Raw genomic sequence first — 13,850 nt, forward strand, 5'->3', positions numbered from 1 at the left:
TGGAAGCTTCGATGCCCAGCTCGTAGAGCTGGAGGAACTCCGCAGGGTCAGTCGTGCCGTCGTAACTAGGAGGCAGGTCCGGCTTGAACTTGCCGGGCCACGCGACGCTGCTTAGCTCGGCGGTGAAGGCACAGCAGCCTGCTGTGGCCACGGGAGGCCTTGGGTGACGGAGAGCTTGGTCTTGCATGTCCCCACGCGCTGCAGCTGGGTCTTGACGTGCGGGAGCAGGAGCATGGTCGCGACGTGCTGGAGCAGGGAGCGCCCGCGCAGCTTCTTGCGGGCGAGGGACTTCTTGGTAGCTCTGCTCTTGCCGCGCTGGCACCTGACGGAGCGGGTTCCGCCCAAGGGCCGCGCGCCTTGGAGCCATGGCACCTTCTTGTGGAGGAGGCGGCTGGGGCGCCGCCGAAGCTTCATCGCCCGCGCGGGGCGGGGTGCGGTGCAGTGGAGCGGACGGCGCAGGAGAGCCCCCTGCGACGCGGACGAGCTCGGTGACGCGGTCGAGCCATTCTTCATAGACGTCGTCGATGAGACGGTAGCGCAGGAGCTCGTTTGCCGTGATGAGCGTAGCTCGAGCCTCCATGGGTGCGCGGAGCGCGTGGGACGAAGACCCAGCTGGGGTGAGCGAGGGAGTAGCGGTGCAGCCGTCTTGCTGCACGGACGGATGCTGAGACAATGCTTGCTGCTCGTCCCCCGCCGGGCCGGTGGCGGCGTTGATGGCAGGTGACAGGGAACGGCGAGGACGCCCGCCGACAGGAGCCGTCTGGGCGACACGGGAAGCGAGAGCGGCCCGGTGCTCGGCGCGGGCCCGACGTGCGTCAGACATGGGTGCGATGGTCGGAGGAGAACGGGGCGGCGGAAGACGAATTCCAGCGCACCCCTACCTGGTGCGCCAAATGTCGGATTTCGGGTTCCGGCAGACCCTTGAGGTTCGAACACTGGGGTGCGCGCGGAGATTTCGCCTTCTACCTACCTGCACCCCTCCGCCTCGCTAAGATCTAAGCAATGGAAAGAACAACACGAATGACACAGGGTTTATACTGGTTCGGGCCACCGTTGTGGTGTAATACCCTACTCCAGTGTGTGCTGTGGTGGATTGCCTCTTGGGCTGGTGATGATGAACAATACAAGGAAGAACAGCCTTGCGAGGGTCTGCTCTTGGCTGGGGCGATGAACTGCTGGGAGGAGTTCAGTCACCCTTCTCTTTCTCTCTCTCTTCTCTTTTTCTCGTCCTTCGTCCCCCGTCCCCCTTGTTCTGTGGGTGGTTGGTCCTATTTACAGAGGCCCTGGTCCTCTTCCCAAATATCGAGCAGGAAGGGAGCCGACAATGGCAGGCTAATTTGAAGGGGGACAACTAGTACTAGCTATCCTGACAAAAGTAGTCTTCGCCTACACAAAACTCTGGTGGTGACGCCGTCTTGGGCTCCACAATGACCTCCGTCTTGCAGTCCTCCTGGTCTTGGTCTTGTTGCACCGAAATGGCAACCTGATGCCTCGGTACTCCGTGGCTGCGCTTGCTCCCTTTTCACCAAAGAGGGAAGGAGGACGCTGCGCGGGCTGGGACCCGCCTGACGCCCTTGGTCGTCATGGCTTGCGTCACAGGCACCTCGTGAGGTACCCCGCCTTGATTTCTCCGCCTCCTCACAAGCCAGCCTGATGAGGCCGTGCCTGAGGAAGCTCCACCTCGTCCGCCCCGCGAGGCTTGGCCCCTCGCGAGGGTCTTGGGTCTGTGTTGGTGAAGATGGGCCATGCTGGGCCCCCCTTTGAGCCACGCCGCAGGCCATAGGCAGGCAAGTCTGGGGACCCCGTTCCCAGAATGCTGACAAGATGGTTCCTGAGGGAGGCACGAGGCAGGGGGGCACGCCCCACCCCCTAGGCACGCCCTTGACCCTCATGGGCCCCTTGTAAGGCGGTTGCTACTATTCTTTCACTGCAAGAAAGCTAATATCCGGATAGAGATCGTGTTAAAATTTCAACCCAACCGGAGTTATGGATCTCTGGGAATATAAGAAACGGTGAAAGGGTAGAATCTGAGAACGCAGAAACAGAGAGAGACAGAGAGCCAAATCCAATCTCGGAGGGGCTCTCGCCCCTCCCACGCAATGGAGACCATGGACCAGAGGGGAAACCCTTCTCCCATCTAGGGAGAAGGTCAATGAAGAAGAAGAAGGAGGAGGGGGCTCTCTCCCCCTCGCTTCGGGTGGCGCTGGAGTGCCACCGGGGCCATCATCATCACCGCAATCTACACCAATAGCTCCGACATCTTCACCAACATCTCCGTCACCTCCCCCCTCTATCTACAGCAGTCCACTATCCCGCAACCCGATGTACCCTCTACTTGAACATGGTGCTTTATGCTTCATATCATTATCCAATGATGTGTTGCCATCCTGTGATGTCTGAGTAGATTTTTGTTGTCCTATCGGTCTAGTAAAGTAGTCAATTGCTTAGGGACAATTTCACAACTCCTACCACCACTTTTCCACACTCGCTATACTAACTTTATTGCTTCTTCATCTAAACAGCCCATAGCTTTTATTTACGTGCTCTTTATTATCTGGCAAACCTATCCAAAAACACCTACAAAGTACTCCTAGTTTCATACTTGTTCTAGGTAAAGCAAACTTCAAGCGTGCGTAGAGTTGTATTGGTGGTCGATAGAACTTGAGGGAATATTTGTTCTACCTTTAGCTCCTCATTGGGTTCGACACTCTTACTTATCGAAAACTGTTGCGATCCCCTATACTTGTGGGTTATCACCGTGCACCAGGGAGCTGTTGGCGAGGGGCTGCCAGAATACTGGTCCCAGGAGGGATTATTAGCTTTCTATTGTTCGTTTTCAATTTTATGCATTGTACCTAGTAGTTAAGTATCATCACGTATATGTGATGATATGTATATATATATATATATTATGTGATGAACTAATAACCAATTAATATATATATATATATATTATGAGTTTCATTTTCTACCTGTTTTTGTATACTAATTTGAATCTAGCTGTTATCATCCACATATAGAGAATGGAAAGCGTATATACACACATTGAAACAGAACATATAAGAATGGAAAATAGAGTACACACATTGAAACGGAGCAATAAACAAAGCCATACTATGATTGCTGTGAATACATAGCTATCCACGTCGAAATGACTTTTCAAAATAAAACACGTCCATGAGACCATGACCAACAGCCCTTGCCTCCGGTAGCTCTTGGCTCTGCCTGAACTTGTGCCGGTGTTCATCCAAGCGGTCGACATGCTCGCAGTACATCTGGAGGGCGATCTCCAGCTCCAAGTTGGCTATTTCATCAGAGATCACCAGCTCGAGGATGCGACGGCCATGTTCCTCTACTGCGCCCAGGTGGACACCTGGGCCAAGGAGGTGGTCGAGCCTACGAACCAGCGCGTTGGCATCCAGTGGGCTGCGGACAAGGCGAACGGCGGCACCCATGCGAATGGCACGGCGGGCGTCCGGTGCAAGTACAGCACGACCGGCCTCTGGTGCAAGTACGACGCTGAGGGCCTCTGCCCACTCCTGTCGAGGAATGGGGGTACTGACCGGATGTGTACCCAGCTGCGACATCGTGTTGATAGTAGGCAAGCGTCGATGGATCCGCTCTTGCTGTGCGGCGCGCTGCGCCTCTCACTCTGTGGCGCTCCAACGGTCTCGCCATGCGGCGAGCCGCAGCCTATCGGCGTGGACGCGCCTAGCTTGCTCTGCGGCGCGCCATCGATCATCAACCTGTCGGCGCTAACATGCCTATCTTGATCCACGGTGCTCAAGCGCCATGCGCCAAAGGTCTGCTCAACCCTGGCGATGACGCACATCATGGCATCGTCCATCGCGTTGCCAGGGAGCACCTCGGCCTCGACGGGCCGTGGCGCCTTCTCGTTTTCCTTGTCGACGAGGTTGATGGCATAGGCATCGCTTTGGTGGGTTGGCATGCTTGGAAAAAGTGGATGTGCTACAGGCTGCGCTTGTCACCTCCATGCGTCGCGCACCGCCTATGCGCAATATCGCTGGGTGGCGGGAAACAGGTGAGGAAATGGCGGGAAATGGTGGCGTGTTCATAAACGCCATCAATTATTAGAAACTTAGCATAGAAGGTACATCGATCTAGCACAAGAAGAAGATAATGATCATATGAACTGGGACCACACTAGGGAACCGTTTCTGTTATTATCGGTATTCGCACACATTTCTGATTACAGACATGTTTGCCGCGTATCACACACCTGAGTGAACGGCATGTCGTATATCGCACACACCTTCGTCTGGCTGCCCATTTATTTTGTGTTGCCTAATCACAAACAGTTAATCCGAGTGAACCGTATGTTGTATATCGCACACACCTTCATCTGACTGCCCATTTCTTTTGTGTTGCGTAATCAAAAACAGTTCATCCGAGTGAACCGTATGTTGTACATCACACACACCTTCATCTGGCTACCCGTTTCTTTTGTTCCTCCTCATCACAAATAGTTAATTGAGCTAAACCGTATTCACTGTATCGCACACGCAACTAAAATCTAAACCGTGTTTGATGCATCCTCCATCGCAAATGTTTTGCACCTTTTTGATGGTTTTTTACACCACTGTTTGCGATTATGGCATCGCACACAGTTTCGTCGAAGTGTCTCTGATCGTAGTGTCGCGTTAGCAGCAACCTGTAGTAGTGAATCTGATCCTTTTCATGGTTATGAAACTGAAATTGTTATGGCACATCTTACTAAGTTGAATGACATAGCCACTCTTTTTGCTCATGATGAGAAAATTCGCTATTATTATATCCTCAAATTATTTCCGTACGTTCTCATTAAAGGGTGATGCTAAAGCTTGGTACAATACTCTTGCTCATGGTTGTGTGCGTAATCCCCAGGATATGATTTATTACTTCTTTGAAAAATATTTCCCTGCTCATAAGAAACAAGCTGTCTTGCAGAAAATATTTAACTTTGCGCAAATTGAAGAAGAGAGTCTCCCACAAGCTTGGGGGAGGCTTCTCCAATTGCTTAATGCTTTGCTTGATCATCCTCTTAAGAAAAATGAAATACTTGATATCGTCTACAATGGACTAATCGATGCTTCTAGGGATTTCCTAGATACTTGTGCTGGTTGTGTTTTCAGGGAACGAACTATTGGGCAAGCTGAAGAATTATTGAATAACATATTGAAAAATTATGGTGATTGGACTCTTCTTGAACCACCGCTTAAACCCACTCCGAAGAAGAGGGGTATTTTATATCTCAGTCCTAAAGATATGTAAGAGGGAAAGAGATCTATGAAGGAAAAATGTATTAAAGCTGAGGATGTTAAAATTTTGCCTCCTATTGAAGAAATACATGGGCTTGATACACCACCATCACCTAAGGTGGTAGAGGTAAGTTCTATAATGAAATTCAATGATAATGATAATCCTCACAAAATGCACCCTAGCCAATGCCTTTATGAGTTTGAGAATCATATTAGAAAGCAAGATCACTTCAATGCAAATGTTATTAAACAATTGAAATACAATTATGATGATTGCTCGCTTGAGTGACTTGTTATTTAGAATCTCGAATGATGTTAGAGGTGTGGGAAAGCATGCTTCTATGGTTCAAACTCAATTAGAACAAGTTACTAAATCTCAAAGAGAATTGCTTGATGAAATAAATAATAATATCAATGATCATGCTGTTAGAGAAATGACTAGAGGAGGTAGAATGACTCAGGAACCACTTTATCCAGAGGGACACTCAAAAATAATTGAACAAGACTCTCAAAGAGTTAACACTGATGCATGTAGTCCTTCTAAAAAGAAATAGAAGAAGAAAAATGATAGGACTTTGCATGGCTCTAGTGAACCTGAAGTAGAAAAACCTCCTGATAATGATAATGAAGTTTCTATCTCTGATGCTGAAACTCAACCTGGTAGTGAACACTCACATTCTGATAATGAAAAAGAGAATGATGAGGTTCATGAAGACACTCAAACAAATAATAAATAACCAGACAATGATGTTGAGATACAACCTGCAGTTGATCTTGATAACCCACAAGCCAAGAATGAAAGATATGATAAAAGAGACTTTGTTGCTAGAACACGTGGTAAGAAAAGAGAACCATGGGTTCAAAAACCTATGCCCTTTCCACCTAAGTCAACTAAAAATAAAGATGTTGAAGAATTTGAACGCTTTGCTGAGATGCTGAGGCCAATCTTTTTGCGTACTTGCTTGACTGATATCTTAAAAATGCCTCCTTATGCAAAGTATATGAAGGACATCATCACCAATAAGAGAAAAATACCGGAAGCTGAAATATCCACCATGATTGCTAATTATACTTTTAAAGATGGAGTACCTAAGAAGCTTGGAGATCTGGGAATACCAACTATACCTTGCTCCATCAAAAGAAATTATGTGAAAACTGCTTTATGTGATTTGGGAGTTGGTGTTAGTGTTATGCCTTGCTCTTTATATAAAAGACTTGATTTGAATAAAATCACACCTACTGAAATATCTTTGCAAATGGCTGACAAATCTACTGCCATACATATTAGTATTTGTGAGGATGTGCCCATTGTTGTTGCTAATGTTACTATTTTGACCGATTTTCTTATACTTGAGATGCCCGAGGACGACAACATATCGATTATCCTTGGTAGACCCTTCTTGAATACTGCAGGGGGCTGTTATTGATTGCAATAAAAGCAAGGTCACCTTTCATATCAACGGTAATTAGCATACAGTGCACTATCCGAAGAAACAATTCTAAGTGAATGGTACTAATGTTATTGAAAAATCCCCGACAATCACTAGTGGAAGTTTTCAACTACCTCTATATACTATTAAAAAGAAATATGAAGTGCTTATTGTTGGGGACATTCATATCCCTGTTGAGGTAACTTAGTGACTTACGAAAGTTCTTCGGTTTCATGCTAATCAAAAGTGGTTGTTAATAAAACTTGATCAACCTTATTAATAGATCATTTTTAGAGGCATGGAGTTGAGGAATTTAGTAGGCACTACCTTCTGTCCCTACCTTTTGTTTTCTTTTTTTATTAGTTAAATAAAATAAAATGCCATGTTTTGTCTGTTTTCTGAGTTTCCCGTGGAATAAAAAATGACCCAAAAATAGAAGTTCTCAGAATGCTCTAAAAATTTAATACATTTTTTGCTGAATATTTATGAATTTTTTGTGCAAATAACATCAGAGGGAGGTGCACCAGGTGGGCACAACCCACCTGGGCGTGCCAGTATCCCTAGGCGCGCCCCGGTGGGTTATGGTCCCCACGTGGCATCTCTCACTTATCTCTTCATACGACATCATCACCTACCTCCAGAAAAAATAAACTTTGATCCCTCTCTCTCTCATGTTCTTTCTCTCAAACCTGTGGATTACGATCTCTTTGCTCGAAGCTCCATTTCCGAAAATGTTTCATGGGATTGTTGCTTGGTATGTGACTCCTCTGTTTGTCCAATTAGTTTTTGCTTTGGTGGTTTATATTTTGAATAATAAGCTACTCTTGGTGCTGTTGTAGATGAGCTTGCATGTTGAATACTTAGAGTTTTAAGTTGTTTGAATGCTTGCTATGGCCTCTATGCATCCCTATGAGTAGTTGCGATCAATCTTGCAAAGTTTTGTTGATAAATTTTTGTCACCCAAAAATTTTCAGAAAATTGTACGCGAATATGATAAACCTTTTTGGAAGGAGTTCTTCGAGGAGGAGATCCTCGAGGGCATCTTCTAGTGACAACTCTGCTTGTCTGTCTTATGTTGAACCAAGTGAAAGTTCCATACGAGATGTCACCACCAAAACATGCCTATGGCCATACGATGATTATATGGTGAGTGTGGGCATTAAGGAGGAATTTGAGAAATATGTTCACAATGCCGATCTCGATCTCTACATTTCAGATAAGTGCAATCAACACCACACTCTCACTGATTCATTTGTCAAAGGATTTAAATTCCATCCCCGTGAGTCTAGGGTGTCATTTCAAACTATATGAAAATCCTTTTACCATATCACTAGAGAGATTTTCTCAACATTGCAAAATCCCATCCCGGGGTTCGCTAGACGAACCACCAAGGTCTGAGTTTCAAGTGTTCTTGATTAGTCTTTGCTACGGTGAGACTAGGGGAGTGACGCAAGGTAGATTAAAGAGCATTCATTTTCCCGCAATTCAGTACTTTGCATTATTCAATGGAAATTGTATTGTAGGCAAATAAGATTGTATTACACTTTGTGCTCAAGACTTGAGCCTCATACGCACCGCTCTCACCGGTGATAGAAGTTATAATCTTGGAGCGATTGTTGCATGCATATTGCAACACAATGCTAATAGTGGTTATTTTTATGGTGGAATTTATGCCACATGCTTAGCAAGAGAGCTGGGTGTTGCACCTTTACCCTATGACCCTATTTTACTCATGCGGTATTTAGACTTTGATGCTATGAAACGCCATAAGATCCTTAAAGGTGAACCCCATAATTTCACCCATAAATTGTTGTTTAATCAAGATTCCATTGTGCACACATATTTGCCTGCTCCTACTCTCTTTGATTATCAAAACAGGGGAAGATGGTTTGTTCTTGAGTGCGACGCCCGAGCTCACAACTCGGCGGTTCCGGCCGCACGGCAGGCCGAGGCATCTGCACCGAGAGCCTCCATGAGCTACCACCCCGATTAATATATAGGCTACAGATTGATTACCAAGTTAGGCCAAGAGCCTAAGCTTGGGGGAGTACGTATTTCCACCGACATTACATTCATGCTCACACATTTCATTTGTCGGTGTACACACTTTTTCATTGTATTATCCATGTTAAATTTATTTTCTCGCTTTCTTCTTGTGTGTTTGAAAAACTTTGAGAAAATCCAAAAATATTTCCTGCTTCTTTTTTATTTTTCTTTCTAGAGTAGTTAGCTGTAGCACTAAAAATAAAACCCCAAAAGATTTCCTTGTTCTTCTTTTGCTTGTTGGGAGCTTTCCCGTATAAATAGTTTTTCTTGTTTTTGCTTTTCCCTTTTATTAGCTTGTTCAAGAAAACCAAAAAACTCCAAAAATATTTCAGTGTGTTTCTCTGAATTTCTTTTGTTCTTATTGAGTCGTACCGAGGAGAAGACCACGATGAAAATGTTGAGTGGCTCTCATATGCACTATTGTTGATCTAACGAAGAGCCCATTTTACCTTGTCTTCTCCTGTTGAGTAAAATGTTTGCAGATCCAGCTTAGTCCATGGCACTCTTGCACTATTATTATTTTCATTTTGTTCGGTTGGGCAAGTGAAAGGCAATAATGACGATATTTGATGAACTGTCTGTGGCAGAGAGAAATGGGTATGAACTCAACTTGCTCTGTTTTTGTAAATATGTTTAACCTAGTATCCATGATTCAGCCCATTATGATTAAACATGTTTGCAATGAAAATTAGAGATTATAGTTTCTCATGCCATGCATAAGTAGCTAGGAGTGGATAATGATTTATCTTGAATGTCAACATTGCATTAAAATGATTATGATGTAGTATGATGATATGGTATCCTCCTCTGAATATTCGAGTGGCTTGACTTGGCACATGTTCATGCATGTAGTTGAGTCAAAACCAACATAGCCTTTATGATATTTCTGTTCATAGTGCTCGTATCCTACTCATGCTAGTGTCCAATGTTACTTATGCATAATGCATGTTCATGACCATTGTTGCTCTCGAGTCTACCATATCTACCTATATGCGGTATTACCCTACCGTCCTAAGTTAATTTGCATGTGACATCTCCAAAAACTTCAAATAAATATCCTTTTGTGTACCTGGATCATCCATGGAGCGACAGGAGGTACTCAGTATCTTCCATGCTAAGCGGGTTATTCTCGGGATGAGTGTTTATTCACTCGCCATTGCACGAGAAAATGGTGGTAATAGGGATTGCCAGTCCCAAACTGCAAACAGAAAAACCTTACAAATAATCAAACAGAGAACTCCTACGGAGTCATAACCTTTACTTTATCGCTTGGGAACTGGCACTAAAGTGTTTAACATGGAAGATATAGATAACTGATGGTCGCGAAGTAAACAAGAAGGGTGCATTTCTCAAAATTTCATTTATCTCTGTTTTAAAAAACATGAGCTCTGGCACCTCTACAAATCACTGCTTCCCTCTGCGAAGGAACTATCTATTTACCATTATGTTGTGTCATCACCTTCTAAAATAAGCGCCAGAACCTGAGAGCATTGCTGTCATGCTAATGCATTGTGTGTAGCTAATGTTGGGTGCATCATGACTAGATCTTTTCTACCATGAATTACAATGTTTAGTCGATGCTTAAACTTTGGAGGTGCTCTGCATTTATGTTTTGCGGTCTTAGAAAGCGCTACCGAGATACCACTATTGTCATATTATATCATGGTTGTTTTGATAACGTGTTGCTGTTTGAGATAACTTATTATTGCTCGCTAGCTAATTATGTCATTGATATGAGTTAATATAATTTTTAAGTGTTATTGTCGACATGGTTAGTTATAATATTGGCTGAAAACCTGGGTGCTGTTTAAGCTTATTTATGCAAACAAGAGCAAAAGAGTTCGTAAAAGTTTTTCTTTCTCACTTTCAGGTTATCAACTGAATTGCTTGAGGTAAAGCAAAGGTTTAAGCTTGGGGGAGTTGACATGTCTCCATCGTATCTACTGTTCCTAACGCTTTTCCTCTTGTTTTGTACTCTAATTTGCATGATTTGAATGAAACTAACCCGGACTGACGATGTTTTTAGCAGAACTACCATGGTGTTGTTTTTTGTGCAGAAATAAAAGTTCTCAGAATGGAAGAAACTTTGAGAGGATTTTTTTATAAAATATATGAGAATTTCTGGAGCCAAGAACCACCGGAGGGGGGCACCTGGGTGGGCACAACCCACCAGGGAGCACCCCCCTCCATGCACGCCCAGGTGGGTTGTCCCCACTTGGTGGCCACGCAGACCCTGAAACCGACGCTATAAAATCCTATTTTTCTGGAAAAAATTCGAGGAGGAAGAATTATTGTGTTTCACGAGACGGAGCTGCCGTCACCTCCTGTTATTCATCGGGAGGCCAGATCTGGAGTCCGTTTGGGGCTCCGGAGAGGGGGATCTTTGATCTTCATCATCACCAATCCTTCTCCATCGCCAATTCCATGATGCTCCCCACTGGGAGTCAGTAGTTCCTTTGTAGGCTCGCTGGTCGGTGAGGATGTAGGATCGAAAGTATGTCTAGAGTGGGGGATTAGACTACTTGACCAAATAAAAATCTATCATTTTCCCAATTTTAGTCTTTGGCAGATTTTAGCTATATTAGCACAAGTCAAGCAATCTTAACAAAATTCAAGCAAGCATGCAAAGAGTCTATGAGCAGCGGAAAGTAAAGCATGCAACTTGCAAGAATGTAAAGGGAAGGGTTTGGAGAATTCAAACGCAATTGGAGACACGAATGTTTTTGTCGTGGTTCCGATAGGTGGTGCTATAGTACATCCACGTTGATGGAGACTTCAACCCACGAAGGGTAACGGTTGCGCGAGTCCACGGAGGGCTCCACCCACGAAGGGTCCACGAAGAAGCAACCTTGTCTATCGCATCATGGCCATCGCCCACGAAGGACTTGCCTCACTAGCGGTAGATCTTCATGAAGTAGGTGATCTCCTTGCCCTTACAAACTCCTTGGTTCAACTCCACAATCTTGTCGGAGGCTCCCAAGTGACACCTAGCCAATCTAGGAGACACCACTCTCCAAGAAGTAACAAATGGTGTGTTGATGATGAGCTCCTTGCTCTTGTGCTTCAAATGATAGTCTCCCAAACACTCAACTCTCTCTCACAGGATATGGATTTGGTGGAAAGAAGATTTGAGTAGAAAGCAACTTGGGGAAGGCTAGAGATCAAGATTCATATGGTGGGAATGGAATATCTTGGCCTCAACACATGAGTAGGTGGTTCTCTCTCAGAAAATGTGTAATGGAAGTGTAGGTATGTTCTGATGGCTCTCTCCACGAATGAAGAGTGGGTGGAGGGGTATATATAGCCTCCACACAAAAACTAACTGTTACACACAATTTACCAATCTCGGTGAGACCGAATTGAGAAACTCGGTCGGACCGATTTAGCAAACCTAGTGACCGTTAGGATTTTCGGTGGGACTGAGATGCAACTCGGTAGGACCGATATGGTTAGGGCATAACGTAATCTCGGTGTGACCGATTACACAAACTCGGTGGGACCAATTTTGGTAATAAGCTAACTAGAGAGTTGGTCAGGTAAACTCGGTGGGATCGATTTGCTCATTTCGGTGGGACCGAAATGTTACAAAAGGGAAACAGAGAGTTTACATTGCAATCTCAGTGGGACCGATCGCTCATCTCGGTAGGACCGAAACGTTACGAAGGGAAACAGAGAGATTACAACCCCATCTCGGTGTGACCGAGATCCCTATCGGTGAGACCGGTTTGCCTAGGGTTTGTGGCAGTGGCTATGACATCTGAACTCGGTGGCGCCGGATAGAAAGAATCGGTGGGGCCGAGTTTGACTTTTGGTTTAGGTCATATGTGGATGTGGGAAGGTAGTTGAGGGTTTTGGAGCATATCACTAAGCACTATGAAGCAAAACCTCATCAAGCAACACCTCATCCCTCCTTGATAGTATTGGCTTTTCCTATAGACTCAATGTGATCTTGGATCACTAAAATATAAAATGTAGAGTCTTGAGCTTTGAGCTTGAGCCAATCTTTTTGTCCTTAGTATTTTAAGGGGTCCACTTTCCTCATCCATGCCATGCCATTCATTGAGCTTTTCCTGAAATATTAATCTTGGAATAGCATTAGCTCAATGAGCTATATGTTGTTAGGAATTACCAAAACCACCCAGGGATAGTTGCACTTTCAATCTCCCCCTTTTTGGTAATTGATGACAACATATAGATCAAAGCTTCGACGAATGATAATAAGAGTGAAAAACATTGTCGCTTTGAGAAGTATGTGGAAAGAAAGAGCTCCCCCTAAATTTGTGCATAGTTTATGATTTGCTTTGGACTGAAAATGCACAGAAACTAGGCTCATGGGTTACTCTTCCATGTCACATACATCTTGGTGGTGCGCTCAAAATGATAATAATTAAATACATGCACTCATCACCAAGCGAAGTGAATGATCATATAGGGATAAAATGATAATGTCATCCAACAAGCATTAATGTAGCATAGGATCAAACACACATGATCATCCAAGTATCACACAGATAGAAAGTATGTCAAACAAGCAAATAAAGTTCAACCACCAAAGCAGGAGAGAATAAAAAAGCAACACTCTTTCTCGAAGCCTATGATCTATACATTTTTCTCCCCCTTTGGCAACAAGTTACCAAAAAGTTCCTAGAAAATGCATAGCACTAAAACGTCTCTCAGGCTTGGTCTTCAGGTGGTGGTGTCCGGATAACTCCAAGAACAAAGGCTTCAGTCGATGTAGACGGAGCTGATGGAGTAGGTGCTGGAGCTGGTGGCACTGAAGCTATAGCTGGTGCAGATGAAGTGGCTCTGGTATCTGTTCCTGGCACTGCAGCTGACCTCTGAGCTCTAGGCACTCTGGCAAATGCATCAGTGGTCGTCTTGCCCTTTTTTCTTACTAGAACTAATATTGTTTGAGTTACTCCACCAGATTGAAACTGATAATCAAATGTCAGTGTATCTTAATTGAACATGTTAACATGTTCACTTAACAATCTTGTAATAGCATGTCCTGTATGATTGTACCCTTTTTTATTTTCATACAACTGATAAGTTTTGAAGCGATTGAAAAACATCAGTTTTGATTTACTATATGGCTAGATGAAATGACTTTAATAAA

The sequence above is a fragment of the Triticum dicoccoides genome, chromosome 2A (genome assembly GCF_002162155.2).
Source record: "Triticum dicoccoides isolate Atlit2015 ecotype Zavitan chromosome 2A, WEW_v2.0, whole genome shotgun sequence".
NCBI lineage: Eukaryota > Viridiplantae > Streptophyta > Magnoliopsida > Poales > Poaceae > Triticum > Triticum dicoccoides.